Source organism: Corvus hawaiiensis, chromosome Z (genome assembly GCF_020740725.1).
Source record: "Corvus hawaiiensis isolate bCorHaw1 chromosome Z, bCorHaw1.pri.cur, whole genome shotgun sequence".
NCBI classification, from domain to species: Eukaryota; Metazoa; Chordata; class Aves; order Passeriformes; family Corvidae; genus Corvus; species Corvus hawaiiensis.
This window is the reverse complement of record NC_063255.1, coordinates 45,875,517-45,895,575: the sequence shown is the minus strand read 5'-3', so window position 1 is coordinate 45,895,575 and position 20,059 is coordinate 45,875,517. Positions and strand designations below refer to the sequence as shown.

Genomic DNA, 20,059 nt, shown 5'->3' with positions numbered 1-20,059 from the left:
TATTTATTATTAAAAATGTAATGTCCTATGTGTAGTTATTGAACAAAGATTTCTACATACCTCTTTTGTTATGATGATTCTACAATTTTCTTAAATTCTCTTTAAAAAAGTCTTGCCTTGTTCTGTATCATTGTGAAGTAGTGAACAGTCAATGTATAGCACCATGAACAAATCTGTTTATAAATATGAACATTGCACAGAGGAGCTCTATAAATGTTCAGCCAGGCAACAGATGTTTATAACTTGCTGTATTTAAAATATATTTATTTTACAATCTTATAATGTTAATGATTTATTTAAAAACAGCTTTCTTACTTGGAGAAAAATGTTCTGTTATGAGCATTACTAGCTGAAAAATCCTTCACACTGGTTTTAGATACTGTCTGCAACCTCCATCATGACTTGATTTTGTTGGGGTTGATCACATCATGCAGTTGTGACAGGATTTTCTCGAGTGATCTCATGCATGACTAGTTTGGTGAAAGTATTATTATGAGGAGTATTTTTCTTACTTAAAATGTTCTACTCTTACAGTGAAAATGTAAGATACAGTTTTATTTGTAAACAGCTGAAGTGTAGTATCTGCAATACACAACACAAAAGTATAATCACTGTCAAAATGACAAGACAACATCCCAGAAAGTGACTGCTGTAATTGACAGAGGTGGCAATCAGGCCGTGAAACTGTTTTGTTCTGATTGCATATTCATGATTCCTTTCTATAGTGTGTTACAGTTACTGTGTGAGTCGTTCTAAGTGGATGTTTTAAAATGACTAGACTGACACCTTGTACTTTGAGATTGGCAAGTCTTATCTTTCACACCGTTCCTTCCACCTTTTTTCCCCATGTCTAAATCTTGATGTGCAGGCTTAGTTGTGGGACACATCCAAGAACACATACATGCAGGAGGACAACAAACTGTTGCATCCATGGTGCTACACCGCTGATGGTGGTTTGCTGGTAACTCAGTCTGACATTGCACAGCCAACCCAGCAGGCTGCTGTCAGTACCTGGTGAACTCATTCAGCAGTAGCTGAGAAATGTGCTTTAATACACAATCATTAGCAAATCATTTGCCTGAATTTCTCTCTGGCCTTGGGTAGCTCTTTTTAAGAAGGCTCTCTTGTTTGCTATTTATTTGACTCATTTGGCTTTTAGGGCAACCTCTTCCAACATGCTGTGCCGTAACAATGACAGCTGCTGGTGGGTGAATGATAAAGCTGCAGACACTTGCAGAAATAAACTGCTCCATTTGCCTCTTGGATAAGCAGAAGGCAATGTTCTCTCTTTTATGATTTTCACTCAAGTTCAGAGAGAAGTTTGGAGGGAACAAAGAAAAGACACTATCTGTTCCTATTTTTTTTTTTCATTATTTGTTTTTCTGACAAAGTCAAAAGATGATTTTAATTTTTTTTTCTTTTCCCAGGAAGTTTATCAAAAACTGAAGTTCTGTATAACTACATTCCTGAAGACTTTCCACATTGTATAAATACATACTCAGTGGTCCAGAAAGGAAATTACTATAAGCAGAATTTATGAAACGTGTGCAAAAAGAGAGATTAGGGAATTGCTCTTTTATTGCACATTAATTCCCTCCTTTTTCTTATCCTCCTATTAACTGTACACAGAAAAGTTTTAACTTGATCTCAATGCAAAAGGAGAAAAGGTGGGTTTTATAATTAAAAATATCTTGTGCAGTTAAGAACTACTAATTCCTATCCACCTCCATTCATGAACAAAGGAAATATATACTATAGGATGTAATTCAAGACTCAAAGGTGTGTGTGGTGTCCCAAATTTACTGTTGCTTTGTACAATTGCTGCCTTACATCTGACCTTCCTCAAATCAGAGTCTTTCCACCATTTTCCTGGGTGTTGCTGCCCATGTTCTCATGGCAGAAAACACAGAAATCTTACATTGGCTAATCTTTCTCTCCATGCAGTTCACATCTAAAGGCCACCATGCACCACAGTCATATGGATTTGAGTATTTTTTGAGTTAAATATGCTTCTGAGTGAAAGAAGAGAGGGGCATCTGTCTGCAAAGCGGACAAACTTGCAGAGAGTTGCACAGACAGCTGAAAGCTGACTTTTATGCCTGAGGGACATTGCCCAGGGTAACAGGCCAATTTCCTTTTGCTCTCTTTGTGCATCCAGCATAAACATGTCTGTATTTGTTGGACATTGAGAATGAGTAAGTTGCATGACTGGAGGATCTTCTGTACCCAAGATTAAAGCAATAAGTCCTGGTACTTTGACAAAGACAGTGAACAGCAAACCTAGACTTTCAGACTAGGTCACCTGGATTTAAGGTATTTGCAGTGAGTCCACCAGACAGAGAACGCTGTTGAGTCTGGTCCTTTAATAAAGAATAGTTCACAGGGCAACACCTTAGACTGCTGTCAACATTTCCGGAGTACCAGATCAGCCTGGGACAGTAGCCACAAGAGCATCCAGCCTACCAGAAAGCCCATTTTGATGTCTTTCTAAATGAGAGAGTGCATTCAAAAGCTTGGATGGAACTACAAAAAATCTGGTCCCTTCAGGACGCAGCAAGTAATCTTTCAAGTGTCTCCATGTCCCTCCCAACTCCAAACCTACCAGCAGCTGAACAGAAAGAGTGAAATCACCTAAGATGGCAGAGCTGATCAAGCCTTGCTCTTATCAGAGGGAAGGCCCAAACTGGTTTTCTGTCTGCCTATCCCCTGCTGCAGAGACCTGCCTCTTGTTTTGCAACTGCTGTGAGTCTTCAGTGAGCTGCGAGTCCAGTGCTGACATGTGCTCACTTGTTCACACAAACCAGAGTGATGCTGTGCCATCCTGCCACAATAACTCTTGCATCGAGTGAGGGGGCAGCCAGCCCTTTATAGTCCCACTGCTGACCTTGTTAAAAACATAAGGATGTTCTCTTTCCCCTAGATGCATGGTCCAGAAAATATTTGTGATCATGCAAATTTTGGAAGAGGTGTCAAAAACGAAGATAATTTTTGTTAGATGATGACGTATTTTTCTAATTATACTGATAAAGTTTGTTCTGTTAGTGTTAATACCTTTATCAATTTTTAGCATGCTGGCACTGTTGTTTTAAAAAAAAAAAACATAAAGAAACCCCATGGTAAAATGCAGTTTGTGAAAAACTGAAGTGTTTTATAGAAATTTTCCCCTAAAAAAAAGAAAGAAATGAAAGATTTTTAGCACATTTTCAGTTTTCTTATGTCAAAGCATTTAATAAATATGAAAACAGCTTTTCTTCAATTTATAAGTACATTAATGTGCTGTATATGTAAAGAAATTATATGACTAGATGTTTAATATTACGCCCTTTGAGTTTTATAATAAAAGGAGAACAAAATGTTTTAATGGTGTTGACAGATACTTAGAAATTAGTGAAATTAGTACTTTTGGGTTTTAATTTCATGGTAAATTTTTTATTTTATGGTAAATATACGATTTTTATGACTTTTGACTTCGATATGAAGTAATATTTTTCTGCTAACTGCTAGGAATATTTTCAGAGCATGAATCGTGTTTAATGAGTTTTCTTCACCTTTTTGTGAAGAAGTAACAACACACATATTTTCCCACAAGATGGCAGAGGCGAGTTGTGAAATTTATGGGTACAGAGGTATGGAGACACGTGAAAAACTGAAAATAGACGATACAGGCTTGATAAACCAACAAGAATGAGGATATTACAGAGTCACAGGGAAAACTCCATCTTTAATTCACTTTTTTGTCACCAGACAGAGCAGTCTGTCTATTGTAAGTAAGATCATATACCATGGCTTTCCAATAGCAAGCCAAAATTGGCTACAAGATCTAATTACAGTTAGTTATCTTTTATTTTTATTTTAAATGAAGTGTTTTCAGGTACAAATTTCACTCTTACATACATATTTTTATATTCATATGGCTGAAAAGTGTTCATATATTAAGTCTGCTGTTAACTGAGTAGTTAGAACTCATACATTATTTTGCCTAAAAAAAAAATTAAGAAGAAAAGATATTTGAAGAGACAATAAAGGAGATTAATTACAAGTGTAGTGATAAATACATATCAGAAAATTTGTATTTTATTAATAATTTTAATTAATATTTTATTATGCCAGATCTTGTTCTAAATCTCATTCAAACTGAAATTAAAACCCCTGTAAGTAATGAAATACTGCATAGCAGGGAGTTGCCATAAATATACAGTAAAGAGCTTGTTCAGTCATGAGAGGAACCATCATCAGTGGGCAATGATCTTTGCTGTTCCTAACTGAGAAATACAAGCATGTTTTTCACATTACTTTCATAAAAATCCTGCAATTCTTTTTATTTTGGTTTCATTTAAGCTCTGCCAGAAAGCGAGTGGAGTACGAAAGCCAAAACAGCAAATCCCAAGCTTTAAGTAAAAGCTGGGGGTTTTTTCCCCTGTTTTGTATGAAGCAGTTTGGACTGCGTGTCTGTCTCTCTACACATATATGTGTGTGTGCACACCTCCTGCGATCCCTCTGCCTATTTCCAGCTTTTCCAACCCTGTTTCCCAAAAGGATGTACACCTATGTTGCTAATTATGAGTACTGCTTTACCATGACAGTGCAAAGAATGACCATTTTCTGAAGATGTTGGCGCAGAGTGAGTCCCCAAGTGGTGAAAACCATCAGTGGTGCAAACACAGGGGACAAGGCCAACTTGCAGCAGTTCAGGAGCTGTCCACATGAGTTTGGCCCTTCCAAAGTCACAACTCTCTATGAAGGATTTACTCGAGGTAATGTAAAGCCTTCCTGTGAGGTTTGCATGAGGAAATGTTTCATCCAAATGGATCCCAGCCGAAGTTAAGAATGGCCATTCAGAAAGCATGGCTTGGCCCCATCCAGCACATGCACTTGCTGGTAAAGGGTCACACTTGGATACCTGTGTCTTTCCGAAACACAAGCGGGGCAGCTGGGGATGTCTGCTCCACAATGCAGCACGGAATTCTGGCTGAGACAGACTCTTGGTCCTTTCTTCTGACATCACAAGGTAAAGTTCCTACTTTGCAGCTTTCAGATGGGTTTCCAGCAAGGTGATATCACCTTGCCTTTCACAAGCAAGGGGAGTTGTCACACAGCCTCGAAGCCAGCAATGCAGCAAACTTGGGAGGAATGGATTGACTGTCTCAGCTGCTGTAGGGGGAACAAGGAGAAGCACGGTAGGCTGCAGCGGATGGGAAGAGCATGCATTGAGTCTTTGTATAGTTAAGTTTGCCTGTCTGTCCCTCAGTTGCTGTTACTCTGTTGGGTCTTTGAGAGTACTGTGGTTTACAGAAATGCATGTTTTGATGTCAGAAAAGACTGTTTATGTCATGTCCCGATTGTTGAACTAATATGGATGTTGCTTCTGTAAGATCTTGGAAAAGAAATTCCAGTGGGAAGGATGTTCCACAAGTCTCACAAAAAGTTCCAGCCTTAAGTGTTTAAGAGCTTTTGCTAATCTTTAGCATAGCTTTCCCTAACAATTATAATTTGTGTTCAAAATTTGTTGTTCTGACAGTGACTTACAGGAAGAACAAATGGTCATGATTATAAAAGAGATACATTTATTTGAGGAAAATTGCCTGTTCTTCTACCCTACATGGCTTTTTAAATTAACTTTTATTTTTTTTAATATGGTGCTTGGAACCAGATGTGGTATTCCTGAACTCACTGCTTCTGACTTTGAAGAAGGAGTTCCCAGCATTGCTTTGGCTGAAATGACATTTATTATAATTTGGAATTTTGTTTGGATTTTTTTTCACCTTTGACTACTGACCAAGTTCTCATTTGCTTTGTAATTGCTATGTCCATTGAACGCTTTGAAGGCTGATTTTTATTTCCTGTAGTTTTTTGATCTTGACTACCAAAGCTTCTTTTTTCTTAATGATATTTTATGTCTTTCCTGCTTTATGCAAATTCTTGTTAGCTCCATTTGCTAAGAGGTAGATTCCACCTCTGCTGAAATCATCAAGGTCTGCACTATTCTCATGAATGAAAGTTAAATAAAGTTATGAATACCTTAAAGCTAATTGATGTATCATGTAAATATTACATCAGCAAATACAAATAAGGTACAGACTTTATTCTGGCGTTCTCTTGGTATCCTTTAGTTTTAACCTGCTACTGAAAAAAAGTGACTGTCAGGTATTTTTATGTTTTCAAAACATTTTGTTGCAACATAGACTGAGATGATTTTGTCTGCTCAAGTGAAAGCTTACTTTATTGATGTGGGGTTTTTGACTTATTACAGTGCCAGGTTGACACTGCTGTTTGAATGTCTCAAAGAAGAATGGGAAGAGTCCGATTCCCACAACACCCAGTTTTATTGCATTGGAGTAAACTGTGTTAATCTTTTTTCATTCAGGTTGTTTGGGTTTTTTATATATGAGCACAAATCATAAGCATGCAGGTATATTCTCTCACTTTTCTGAGCTTTTTAGACTGGTTTTGGACCTTCAGATGTTGGAAAAGGCAGACAAAACAAGAAATTATGAAGCAATTTAGCTGTGTGATGGAGTTAAAAGCAAACCAAGCAGACCATAGTTCGTACAAATCAGTTTCACAGAAGTAAAATCAACTTCGCTCCTGAAATCAAGTGTCTGCAAGAACAACCAGAGAAGCTGAAATTAAAAATAATTCACCTAAAATGTATTTTCAGCTTGCTTCTGCCATGGTATCATCTTTTTGAGGTAGGATTTATCTTATCCAAATACAGACTTCCAAATGCAAACCACTAGTGCTCAAGTATAAATAAGAAACTTTCTTACCTTTTCCAAGTATACTCTACCATGTCTTAAAGAGTTTGAAAGTTCTATAGCTGTTGTGAGTTGACTTAAACTCTTTTGACTACATTGTCACAGAAGGAAAATATACTCATTAAAAAGTCACCATAAAATTTCACTTGGAAATACATTTTTATAAAGATCTGTATTCCTGACAAACTTGATACCATTACCACTTTTAGAAAGTACAGTCAAAGGATGCAGGAATAGGAGTGACTTTTTTGCTTTTGATTTTTCTAATTGTGAAAAGAAAGTGTAGCTCACATAGGAAGTTTCAGGTTGTTTGTGCTGTCTCACAAGCATGTGGTGGCTTGTAGTTAAGCATGACAGAACAAATGGAATTGGCATGTTCTTCTTTCAAAATGCTGGTGAGAAAGCTGGAATAAAAATTGAAGGGAATGGTAATTAAATGGATGATATAACAAATTATGTTACTTTTTAAATTCTCACCTGCACAAACAAGAACAGATGTTGCTTAGCTTTCCACATTTTTCCCACATTGGAGAATAATGTTATGTATAAACACCCAAAAAACCAATATGCAAAAGTGTCAATAATTCATGTTTGTATATTACTTGGTTTTGGAAAGAAGAAGGCTGAATCGAGGATGTAAGCCAGGTTCATATTGTAAAGAAAGTAAACAAATTAATTTAAAACACCTTTCTATTTTGAAAAGTAAATAAAATACATTATTTCGTGGGCATTTTCTTTATGTCAGCATCTCTTAGTTTGGGCCATTTACATATAACATTAAAATATTTCATGATAGGTGACTCCAAAAAGACCTTGGACCTGGAAAGTGAATTTGCCCTTTATATTTCACCAGAAACAAGGATTCTGAGATCATTGATTTTTCAACTATTCTGTTGATAACAGGTCAGAAGATCTGATCCATTCTCCCAGCTCTTTTCATATACTAATTGGAAAAAATAAAAGTATTTTGCTCAAATAACGCTACAAGCAGCTTTCTGAATACAAACAAGGAATAGAGCTATCAGTACTTTGTCCTTACTTTCTAAACTAGAAGTTTTATAAATAGCACAAACTAAAAAAGGAGGAAAAAAATTTGAAGTTCATATTACAGTGGATTCAACAGTTTTGTTTGACTTTCAGTTTACAGCTGAAGTAAAATGTTTTCTCTCTCCTTCAGGTACTCTCAGAATTTCAATCTGCCTGAGAGTAGATCTGAGGTTTTTCCAAGAGCTATCTTCCTCTGCTTTAGAGGCTCCACATTTTTAATTACTGCTACAAGTTGAAGAAATTCACTTGAATATGTAAAAACTTCATGAGGTTCTGTAAAAAGACAGAGCAAAAAGACATTGCTGCTTCCAGAAGAGATTATTGCCCTCTCTGAGAAATGCTGCATGGAAAAATATTTTAAAAAATTTAAATAAAATATATAATTAAAATTCAGGGACAATTTCACTTTTTTCATTGGTTATTTTGAGTAAAGTATTTGCATTTATCAAACAGTTTTACTATCAAACTAGGCTACTCTGAAAAAGCCAAGAAAAAAAGCCAAACCACTTGCATTTAAATACTACAAATCCATTTTTATATCTGCCAAGTTTTGCTGGACTTCACACCAAAATTATGTGAAACTACGAATTTCTTACTGTACCACTCTGACTCTCCAAGGATTAATTTAGAAAAGAGGAGTAAAAGCCCACGTGTGTATTCTCTACCAAGATTCTTCCTTTAAAGTTCTGTTCTAACAGGTTTTTTATCTGTTTTCTATCTCTTTAGAGTTTTAGAGAAAAAAAACATTTAGCCAAAAGTTTCAGATCTTGCAGTGAACACCTGGCCATGAAATCCTCCTAAGTTTTAATCACAGTACCCGTGCAATAGTATGAGCTGTCTTTCACTTGTGATGAGGAATTTTTCCACAGTATTATCAATGTACAGCTCATGCAAAAATTCCTCATACAATTAACTTTTTTGACAACTGTTCTTTCCTTGCCTTCTTGACAGAGCAATTCAGTACGTTCCTTACTAATTATGACACTTAAGCACTTCAGAAAACACTTTTCATCTTCAAAGGTTTCTTCAGGCATTGATATTTGTTACGTGTTAAAACGTTGACATGGGTCAGGCAGAGAAACAGCAGCCTCTTTGTAGGAGCCGACGAAGGAGTAGAAGGTTTTGGGATGTGGTTCTACTTGCAGTTGACCTCACACAGCGTTTTCTGCTGCCAGGCATGTTTACATAGCCAATAATTTCACCCTGGCTTAGCCCCCAGCTGCCTGCCACAAGGTTCTACACAAAATAAAGCTGGACCCAAACCCCAGCCTGGATCCCACCATCTGCTTTCCGGGTGCACCAGGATCAGCAGATCCCTCCCACTGCATCCTGGCCACGGAACTGGCTGAACACCCTGACCACTGCTCCACCGTGCCCTGTGACATTCCTTCTCCTGGGTTTCCTTTTTCAAAACACAGACATCCAGTGCTCCAGAGGTCACATGGAAGTAGAGCTCCGCCTTCAAACAAGTGAGGTCCCTGCAGCCCTTCTCATCTCCTGCAGAGGGTGGTAGCTTCTTTACGTAGTCTTTGAATCTCACTGAGTTACACGATATAAGCCAAAAATAAAGTTATTACAGAGTATTATGCTCAAGCCATTTAATTTCAACAGCCAGAGTCACAAATCTTGATTTTGTAGTATATGTAGTAGTTAAAACCCTATGGGATAAAGTTTCAGGGAAATTTTATGGGGTTGTGTTTAATCTCCTGTAGCACACATACCGCACAACACCTGCAATAAAAGAGTTGGATATATGGTTCAGTGAGCAGCATGACTGATATGTCAACCAGAAAGTCATAATATCAGGAAAGTTATTATTACCTAATCCCCTTTTTCTCCTTTGTATCTTTCCCTGGACACATTATTTCTTTTACCAGTGCCTCAGTTTCTCTAACTGTACAGTAAAGAAAGTCACGCTTCCCAAAGTGCTCTGGACAAACTCAGTACTTAAAAATCTGTGGACAATTTGCGGATCTGTTTAAGAGCAGTGGCAAAACTTCGCAGGCAAAAAGATTTCTGCAGTTATGAGATATACCACAATATGAGACTCTGTGATTGCAAAAATGGCATTGACCTAATGGTCCTTGACACACAATTGTTTTCACACTGGCAGTACAAATCCAGTCAGACCTAACAGACCAAGCACTGTCCCCAAGGTAGCTACCAAACTTTGGACTAGTAATGACATATGCATCCAAATAAAAGTGGTCCCTTTCAATATGTACAGATTGTTCCTGATAATATAAAAGACTTCTGGCGGCTAAAATCCATATATATATTAACAGTTATGGACAGTCTCCACACAATTTTTATACAAATCTTACAGCTGAAGGGAAAACATTAGGAAAGAAAACAAAGCAAACAAGCAAACAAACAATGCTTAAAACATCTAATTTTCTCTTACTGGGATGCAAACTATACCCTAAATTACACTGTATTTCCTTCAGAGCATAGTTTAAGCAACAGAAGTTTCATACCATCCTCTGAAGAACACAAAGAAAAGTTGTGTAGTTTGAAATATCAAAAAAAATCTCAGTATTTCCAATTCATTAGAGTCTAACTCATATATCTGGTTTATATCATCATTTTTGTGAGCTGTTGATCACAATACATCAGTCATTGCCCTCTGTACAGAAGATACACCAAATCCCTATTTTGCATTACCTTCAGTAGCATGTAGTTCACTCTAAATGCTGAACCTGGACTTCTCTGTTCCTGACTGACAGCGTCTCTGCAGAACAGTCCTGGTGGAGCTCTTATGGTGAAACAAAGTCTGTTTCATACTGACTGCTTTAAAATTCACTTTTTTTCCTCTGTCTTTGAATTTCCGTTGATTTGTGAGTGGAGGATTCTTTTCATGAAGTGTTGAGGGGCCCCTGCAAGGACTCTGATCCACAGAAGAAGGAGCTGGAGCTTTTTGATCAGTGGCTTTGTTTTCTGCTTGAATCCTGAATGTATCAGCTTGATAAGTTTTTTTGGTTTAAGTTTTGTTTTACTATGTTTCTCATTTTATATTCTCCATCCTATTTAGCAGATGCTTTTGAATTCTGTGGCACTCCCAGGATAACTGGATGGATAGGGAGGCGGAGCTCTTTATTCTCAGAGATTTTTTGATATCAATATTGAATTTAGTGAATTCCACCTGCACTGTAAAATAATCTAGCATACAGAGGAGTAGGTACTGAAACACTAGTGTAGCTGTGGTTAGCACCAAAATGCACTGGGTAAGTAGTGGACCCAAGTCACCTGGTCTTCTAAGCTAATATGGGATGGTTCATCTGCACCCTAAAGAACTTTTCTAGAGATGACTGACTGGGGGTGCAGAGCATCCCACTGGCACTTGAAATATGCATGAAGATGTTTAAATTATGTATGGCATATTGCCCCTGTTTCCCACATTCCTTCACCAGGAGCTTGCTATACCCAAATCAGGGTACTCTTTGTTGGTTTCCCTCCCCTCCTCTTCTCCTGGGTGCACACAGATGCCCTGCAGGGCTCCAGTGTTGCCCTCTGGCTGTTGGCCAGCCCTGCCATGCCTCTGGGTGCAGATGGAGGGGCATCCTCTCCCAGACAGCCCCCTCCCACACAGGGGCAGTTTTCTCTGCTGATCAGCTCCTGAGCCCTGCAAGCTTTCCAGTGCCAGTAATATACACACTTGAAGATTCAGGGGAACATTAGAAACCTCACGTTTTGCAGATCCTTGGAAGTATCTCAGAGGAGTTCAAGAGGAGTTCATTGACAACTTCTGAAAATCTCCCTAGAGTGGATGGTTACTGCCTGAAGGGCAGTTAAGCAACAGGGGAGACAATGAACTTAGTTTTAGTTGTGAAATATTTTTCTCTTTGATAAGGTTAATAATTTTAATGTGCAATTATATTTTCATTTGCAGTATGTAATATTCATACATTGATATTTTACTATCTCTAAAGAAATGTGTTTTGTTATCCTGTATTGTATAGCTGTAGCCACTTTCTCAGACAGCTTACTAAAAAATTTCAAAAGGGAAGATTAGCCATTGTCTCCCTGCAGTGAAGTTAATTTTCAGCTAACCATTTGGGCTTTCTGAAATTTGCTCTAGGTCTGTCCTGGTGTTCATGTTTGGTCCCTTGCCTCAATTTCCCCATTACTTACTGTTCTCATAGGTTTTCAACTGCCAGTTTATCACATTAAATGTCCTCCTGCACTTGTGGGCAATATAAAGTACAAAACTGTCTCTGGCTCCAAAATAATAGTTAAATATAATGAATTCTCTAAGCACTCTATTGACATAAAACATTAATCTTCCACTTGTATCTACGCTGCAGCCTAAGCCATTGGTACATGACATTATTTCCAGTGCTGTAACATCTTCAAAAAAAAACTTTGTGAGTAAACCTTGTTTCCCTGTTGCCTTAGTGTTTCTGAAAGCTAAAAGACAAAATCTGTTCCAAAAAGGGATTAAACTTCAGCGTCCAAAGAACACCTCTGAGACACAGACTCGGATCTGGCCCAAGAGCACCAGCTGGGTGCAAAGCTCCAAGGATGTCGAGGTTAAACTAGTTTACTCTGCATGGGCAATTATCCTAGTACAAGCTACTCTTGACCAGAAGAGAGAACGAGCAGTTTTAGGAGACATCAGTAACAAAGTCCATACTGCTACACTGATAAGAAGGGAATAAACGAAAGCAGTTTCAATTAACAGAACTTCATCTGTATAAAATCTGTCAAGGGTGTCCCTCAATGATATTGACAGAATTACCTGCATACTATCAGCATATTAACTACAGTTGGCTTAACTCGTAAAGCTCTTACCTTCAGAAATGTTTCATACCTGCATTGCCAATGGATGATCCAGCAGATCTCCACTCACGTCCCAGGAAATTAATCTTCTACTGCTAGGGATCTAGAATCCAAATCAACCAGAACTTAGAATTTGTCTTGCACTTGCACTCAGGTAACATTATTAGAAAATGATAAGACAGGGAGAATTAACTTCCATGCAGAAAACTTGCCCATAATTTCCCTCCTTAAAAAGAGATGAGGAAATATACATTAGCATACTTTTGTCGCTGATATAAATACATATTTAAATGAGGGAATAGTAACAGCAAATGGGAAATGTAATTTGCAGTGAAAATCTTGTTTGAAGTAATAGTGGGGGTAAAAGATAGAAAAAAAGGAGAACATCTTATTTTACGGTGCTGAATTGGAAGTTGTGTGTGCATTCATTTCTGTGTAGTGTTTAGTATTAAAAGCCTAAAGTTTCTACTGCCTATTCCTTTAAATAATAGAACTATTAAGGCAGCACACATGCCAGGGTCTTTATTAGACTATAGGTAGTTCTATTCCAATGTAAATTCCAATACCATGAAATTAAGATAATTTTATTCATTGTTATCTCCTGCTTTTCAACATACCACACAAGGGATCTTTCTTTTTCATGCACTTTTGCAGCAGTGAGCCTGAAGAAAACGCATGTTAAATATCTGGTGCCTTACAGGAGCTTTGATTCTTGATTTTTTCAGCTTTCACATCAAATTAAGTTGTTACAGCATAAAGTAATGAAAAGCAACATTTGTATTAAACTGTAGTTACATTTATTGATTGATGCTAAAACCCAGGCATTATATTTCCTTTCATTTCGGAAAATAGATGAAATTTGTTTAGCTCAATCTTTATTCTTTCAACAAAACCAAGAAAATTTTTCCAGTGTAGTCTGCAAACTGACTATCTATGCTTAGTAATAGAAAGACAACTTGGTGCTATGCTCCTCTTAAAGGTGTTTTTATCATGGCTTTTTACTTCTAGTCTCTACTCTTGTGCAAAGAGTTTTATTAAGCATTGTGCATCCTCATATGCAGCACATCTGAGTCACAACTTACATACTTACCAGAAAGAAAGGTTAAAGATGCATGTACAAAGCTATCTATCAGAAACAAAGAACCCCTGCACATCTTGACATGTTTTGCAACAAGTTCAAGGACTTCTGCAATATGATAAATTATAGTTGTGAGCAGTCTTTTGGCCTCTAGGATCTGCAGAGAGTGAAAGCTAGGGGAGAAAAAGAAGAACTGGAGTCATGTGAATTCGGCAAGTAGCCGGCTTTTCTGGAAGTCCTACACCAGCCCTAGTGGGAGCAATAGGATTTCCTTTGGTTGGCCTTTTGTGTTCTGTGAAGTCAGCACTCCTTCCCCTCCTAGAACAAGGGGGATGGTCTCTGGAATTACACAACCTCCTTAAGAATGTCCTTTATTTTGAGGTCTACAGCAGATAAAGAATAATTTGATATCTGAAATCACTGCCTGTCTTGTTGTCTGTTATTGGCTCCCAGTTTCTGCCTGTATCTGTATCTGTAAAAGTCTTTCAGGACAAAGGTCATTCTGTGTATATACACCATTTCTTAGGCTTGCCTCACTTCTGGCTGCTCTCAGGGATGAGGCTATAGGCCACGTATTCTTGTCCAAAAGGTATTTACATTCTTACAAATATTAAGTTAGTGATGGAAAAACAACTTTTTGGTTTTGTGCTTGTGCAACAACTATCCAGATACGAAAATAATCTGTGAAAATATTTCTTAGGCACCTGAGTAGCAATCACTGGTGTTTCAAATAAGTGCTACTAGTACATTGTTGTCAGAGAGGTATTTATATATCTTTAATCATCCTAGTGCCTTTTAATTGTGTAGTGCTTAGCTAACTTTTTTTCAAAGGAAAGGTATCATTCAGGCTCAATTCCATCTTAGGTAAACTTCATCAGGAGTAAAGTTTTTCCAGCAGGTGCAAATAGGACAGTTCTATGTCCTGGTGTGGTGTGTGACTTCACCAGAAAGATGAAAAGGCAGATATTGTGGACCCACTGCTATCCTTGGACCATCAACATGTCACCAGCTTGAGACCTCCTGCCAAATCCTGGTGGCCTCAGTGCCTGTTTGTGAGGTGCTGTCTGAAATCTGGTACGGGGTGAATAATAACTAAATCATTATAGTAATTTCTAACTGTCCCTACTGAAATACCATGTGGATGTTGCACTGCACAGATGAAAAGAGAGGACCAGTTCAGAATTACTAGTCTTCCATTTGTGATCAAAACTAGCTACAGGTTCATTGTCCCCCAGGGCACAAAGCTAGTTCATTAACCCCCTGCACTAGGCAGACTTTGCACTGACACCTTGTGCTAATGATTTCTCACGCAGAACCTGTCATTCCAGGCAAGAAGCAGGTTTGTGTCCTTGGAGTTGGAACTAGAGAAAATGTCATTGTGATTTAAGCAACAGTGATCAAAAGTAGCTAACACAAATCAGTAGGACTGAGTTCCAAGCCTTTATACTAATCCAAAATAAGTAAAGAACATCATGTTCAAAGAAACGGTTTTTGTATAAGACTTGACTTTTAAGTCTGTGCGCAAAAAATATTCTTTTTGATCTGAGTTCAGTGATTTTCCTCACTTATCTAAAAAGAGTTAGCAACACAGGTAGTAAATGAAGCTTGAATATAGAACAAAACCATCACTAGACAGCTGTTTCTTTATGGTTTTACCAGCTCAAGAAAGAACCATATTGAGAAACTATTAATAGTGCTCTTAGAGCATTTATTTATTAGATTATTGTGTCTAAGAGAAGCAGGGGGAGAGAGGTGATGGACTCTGGGCCATGTTTTGCCCTTAGTGTTGAACTCCTGTGACTGGCAACAGCTTGGGCTGTCACTTTTTTGGCTCACATGATAGTTGCACTTAAAGATCATTTGTGCTTTTACCATTAACATGTACCATGTTAATGGTACATTTTGGGATACATTTACAAATCCATATGGAGACTAAGGAGGTGACAGAAGAGTTTCTACCCTGTATACTGTGGTGCTGAAGAATCAAAATTCTGACTGGGTTTCAGAGCAAATATGGCATGTTGGAAAGTAGGTATTAAATGTAACTTTCTGTGACAGTTGGAACATCCTTAAATGAATTACAGATTAAATATCTGTACTAAAAAGTCACTGAGTAGCAGCCTCTGCATTGTTGTTAATTGCTAATGAATCAAGCTATGCACTCCCTTCCAGACATTCAAACATAGAACTGGCCATGGAGTTTATACATGACAGATTTTGTAACTTAACAGGTATCAAAGAATTTCGGGATTTTGGACTCAACCAGTTTTTGGTCAACAGACATTTCTGTAATGTTATGTTTGCATATTGCTACTAAATATGATTATAAGGATCGGAAGCCAAATAGGAAAAGGCTATAGCTCGTCTTTTCTTTGTTTCTTTGTCTTTTATAGGTGTGAAGTTGTACATTGTAAAGCTACTTCTTCATTTCAACCAAGTCTTGCCATGTTTCCCTAACTAATCATGTGCAGTCTGAGTTATATAACTCCTCCTGGATTTGCTCTGATTTATTAATTTTCTATTTTCTCTAGGACTTTAAATCAGCAGGGGATATACAAATCACAAAAAACCATTTACTCAAAACCAAATTTTGAGCTCACTGGAATAAAACTCTATATGTACAAAAATAAAGCCTTTGGATAATATTCAGAAAAGAAGGACACATGAAATTTCACAGTGAAGCTGATCTGTGGTGGGTGGAAGTGCTTGTTTTAATAGCAAAAAATATGGCAATAGCTGCACTGTGCAACCTGTACTCTAGAGGATACAGCATAAATATTGTAATGCCCAGTCATTCAGCAGGAAAAAGAGTAACATTTTCCAAATGTTTCCAAATGTTTCCAAATGTTACTTCTTTATTCAAACTGCCTTCCATTTTGCAGGTGATATCTTCTTCTCTCTGCTTGCCTAGCTGTGGTTCCCACCCAAACACAATGCTCTGGGAAATAAGTTGTTGCAACAAATCCCCTTTATAAATAGTAATCCAAAGCTTTGTCTCAAAGAATACCAGGACAGCTGTCAAAAGAGGTGAGATTCGTTTACAAAGAGAACACGGAGATGTAAATGGATGAGGTAGGAGCAATGGGAAAAGGAAGCATGGTGTCTAAAGGTTAATGTACAGTGTAACAAAACACACAGGGGACATTTCAGGGGAAAAGTCAGAGGCATTTGAAATATGAGAAACTACATCCAATAAATCATATGAATCACTAGGTCATGAAATTTTGAGAAACTTTATTTTTATTCTAGAATAGCAACTGCTCTGGCTTGGAGAGAATTTTCTTTTCTATTCAGCAATAGAAGATGCAAAAATGTTTACTTTCAGCTTGTATTGGAGGATGGCAACTACTTCTATTCTTTTCCAAATGTTTGCTGTTCCTGTACCAGCACAAAGATGTATAAAGCTATAAAAAGTAGTCTACAGTCATGTGACACCTATCTTTTGAGATCCCACGATTCATGTTTATGGTGACTTAAATTGGTATAGTGATTTAGTGCGATGCAAAAAAATACTTCCCTGGGCTTACACTTAAGGGTAAATAATCAGCCCCAAATTACATTACTGACTCCAAGTGAATTATTTTTAGCTTCTATTTTGGTAACTACTCTGGTGATTAACACCTAGGAAAACACAAGTACAGGGAACAATCCATGGCAACTTGATACTCAGTTTTCAGCTCTCGAACATGCAGAAAAGCAATTAGATTTTCTTTATGTTTTTATGCTGTATAATAGCATTAGTGCTCTCTAAGTCAAGCATTTCCTGGCAGCTAATGGTGGGTTGGGTTAAGAGCCCCTGGGTTTATCTTAGACCTTTTACTCTTTCAGCCAGTCATTAGCAGCCAGGAAACGTTTGACTCAGGGGTCATTATTGCTTAAATATTGCCTTTAAAGCTTCTCATTACTATCAATTCATTTTGCTTTTGTGCTGTATTAGCAGGCATAAGTAGTAATACTAATAAGTATAATAACAAATTAGGCCAGGGACAGGGCCAAGACAAATTATTTTCTACGTATTTCTAGTTTAGGGTTGGATATTGACACTGTAATAAATTCAAACAAGAAGAGTAAGTATCAAATGACTACTAGAAGAGAAGAGGCAAAATGAGAAAAGGAGAAAAGAAGAGGGAGAAGCAATTTCATGGCAAGAGAAAAAAAGACAGTCAGAGGGAAAGAGTAGCATAATGCCAAAGTCTTGAGAGAGGAATTTTGCATTTCTGCCAATGAGAAAAGGTACAAGGATATATTGCAGTGTGCCAAGTAATTGCACATATTTCATCATCAGTATCCTCTTTTTGCATTTTCAGTTTTATATACAAAAACAATGACTTGTGGCTCAAGGCTGCAGTACAAATATTAAACAGTAGAAATATTAAAATCTCTTTGATGTAGTCACAAGTTTCCTGCAAGAGAAGACCTCATCTGAAATTCCCAGAAGCAAACAAAAATGGAATATTGCCTCAGTGTGAACTAAAACTTTATTCCTTTTTCACCTGGTGAGATTGCAGCTCAGTTTCTAATCAGCCTGAATCCATTATCATGCATATTCCTTTCCTCCATCAGTTATCTTGTATACTCAGTCTTTCAGCTTCTCAAACTATCCTATCATTTGTTGCCTGGAAGAGAAGCTGACCCCGACCTGGCTACACCCTCCTTTCAGGGAGTTGTAGAGAGCAGTACGGTCTCCCCTGAGCCTCCTTTTCTCCAGGCTAGACAACCCCAGCTCCGTCAGCGGCTCCTCATCAGACTTGTGCTTCAGACCCTTCCCCAGCTCTCTTGCCTTTCTCTGGACACACTCCAGCACCTCAGTGTCTTTCCTGTAGTGAGGGGCCCAGAACTGGACGCAGCACTCTAGGCGCCGTCTCAAAAGTGCTGAGTGCAGAGGAACAATCACTATTGCTGATACGGACCAGGATGTCCTTGGCCTTCTTGGCCATCTCAGCACACTGCTTGGTCATATCCAAAAATACAAAAGGTTGCATGCTTTTGACTGCCCCTTTATTTACAGCCATCAAAGAAAAGCACTGCAAGCTGAAGACACTGTAGTACACAGAGCACCCCCCTAAGCAGCCACCAGGCTACTGTTGAATTCCTAGCCCCTGTTTTTCACTGCCTTCACAACATTTTGTTCACTTCAACATGTGCTCATATAAATTGTCCCTGAATGAGTCAGTGTTCAGCAGTGAGACCTCCCACTGAGCTGCATTTTAGTGAAGCACTTTTGTGAGCACTCAAGCTCATCAATATTTCAGTAAACTTTGGGCAAATGTATTTCTAAGTTATTCTGGAAGCAGACTGAAAGTTGTGCTTAAATTAACCTTATATAAGTTAAAAGCACATTTAGGCATCTTGGATATCAAGTCTAAAATAGTCTGTTACTACTTGTGAAAAAAAATAAATGAGAGAAAGAATTATTTCTTTAAACATCAATGTACCTAGTCTGGAGACCATAAAGAGTATACTGCCTTCAATCCTATTTATTTGATTACATTATGTTATCACTACAAGCCTCACTCAGAACTGACAAGATCTATTAAGCTAACCCTGTAAGTTATCCTGCAAAAATAATTGGAAGCCATAATTACCTAAATTTAAATTTGATGTCTACAGGTACATGCTACAAACAGGACCCTAGTTGAGTTTCAACCTCAGGTGAAAGTTGCCCTAAAGAAAAAGTGAAAATGTAGTATAATAAGATGATCAATACTTTCAAACTGATGCATTTTAGAATTAATTTCAAGTTAAATTAATTAACTCAATATTATGAGGAAAATGACTCAATATTTTGAGGAAAGATACATTCTGGGTAAGGAAAATAGTGTTGCCCACAAATGAAAATTCCATTCTATAGATCAGGAATAAAACTGGGGTTCCAGCCAACACCTGCAGAAGGTATGGTTCCCTGAGCTCTGGATTTGAAACAGATACATTTATTCCTAACTCTATTTAGCCTTTCAGAAGTAGTATATGTATGAAACTCTCATAAGTTTGAGTTTCTCCATCTCAAAGACAGCAAGAAAAACACCCACCTGAATTAGTAAACTGCACTGAGACATAACTCCCTCAGTGCTTTACTGGATCAGTTTTCTAATTAAAGAAAGTAAATCTTAGTAGCTTTTAACTTACCACAATGTTCAGAGTTCCAAACAATTGTCTTGAACCCATAACCTATCTCAAACTGACACTGCAAGAGCACTAAGGTTGTGAAGTCTAGTGTTCAGAAAATGAGGAACTACTGGAATAAAGTTGTCCCTGATATTTGCATTCACCTTCCTTATGCATATGCATTACCTTGCAATCCTTTCTTACATAACAGCACACAAGCTGTTCCACGGGGTGCCTGACTCAGTCAGGGAAGGGTAATCATTTGGTATTCCCTTTTATCCTCACTGGAAAGGCT

General features: G+C 37.7%; 1 long non-coding RNA gene across 1 annotated transcript; it reads right to left on the bottom strand.

The window, feature by feature from the left end:
* Window positions 1-3,701: 3,701 nt before the first annotated feature.
* LOC125320550 lies at window positions 3,702-19,890 on the bottom strand. The gene is made up of 2 exons (XR_007201175.1): window positions 19,786-19,890; window positions 3,702-12,684 (listed from the first exon to the last, which is right to left on the bottom strand). It is a non-coding gene; the product is annotated as an uncharacterized LOC125320550 (long non-coding RNA).
* Window positions 19,891-20,059: the final 169 nt, after the last annotated feature.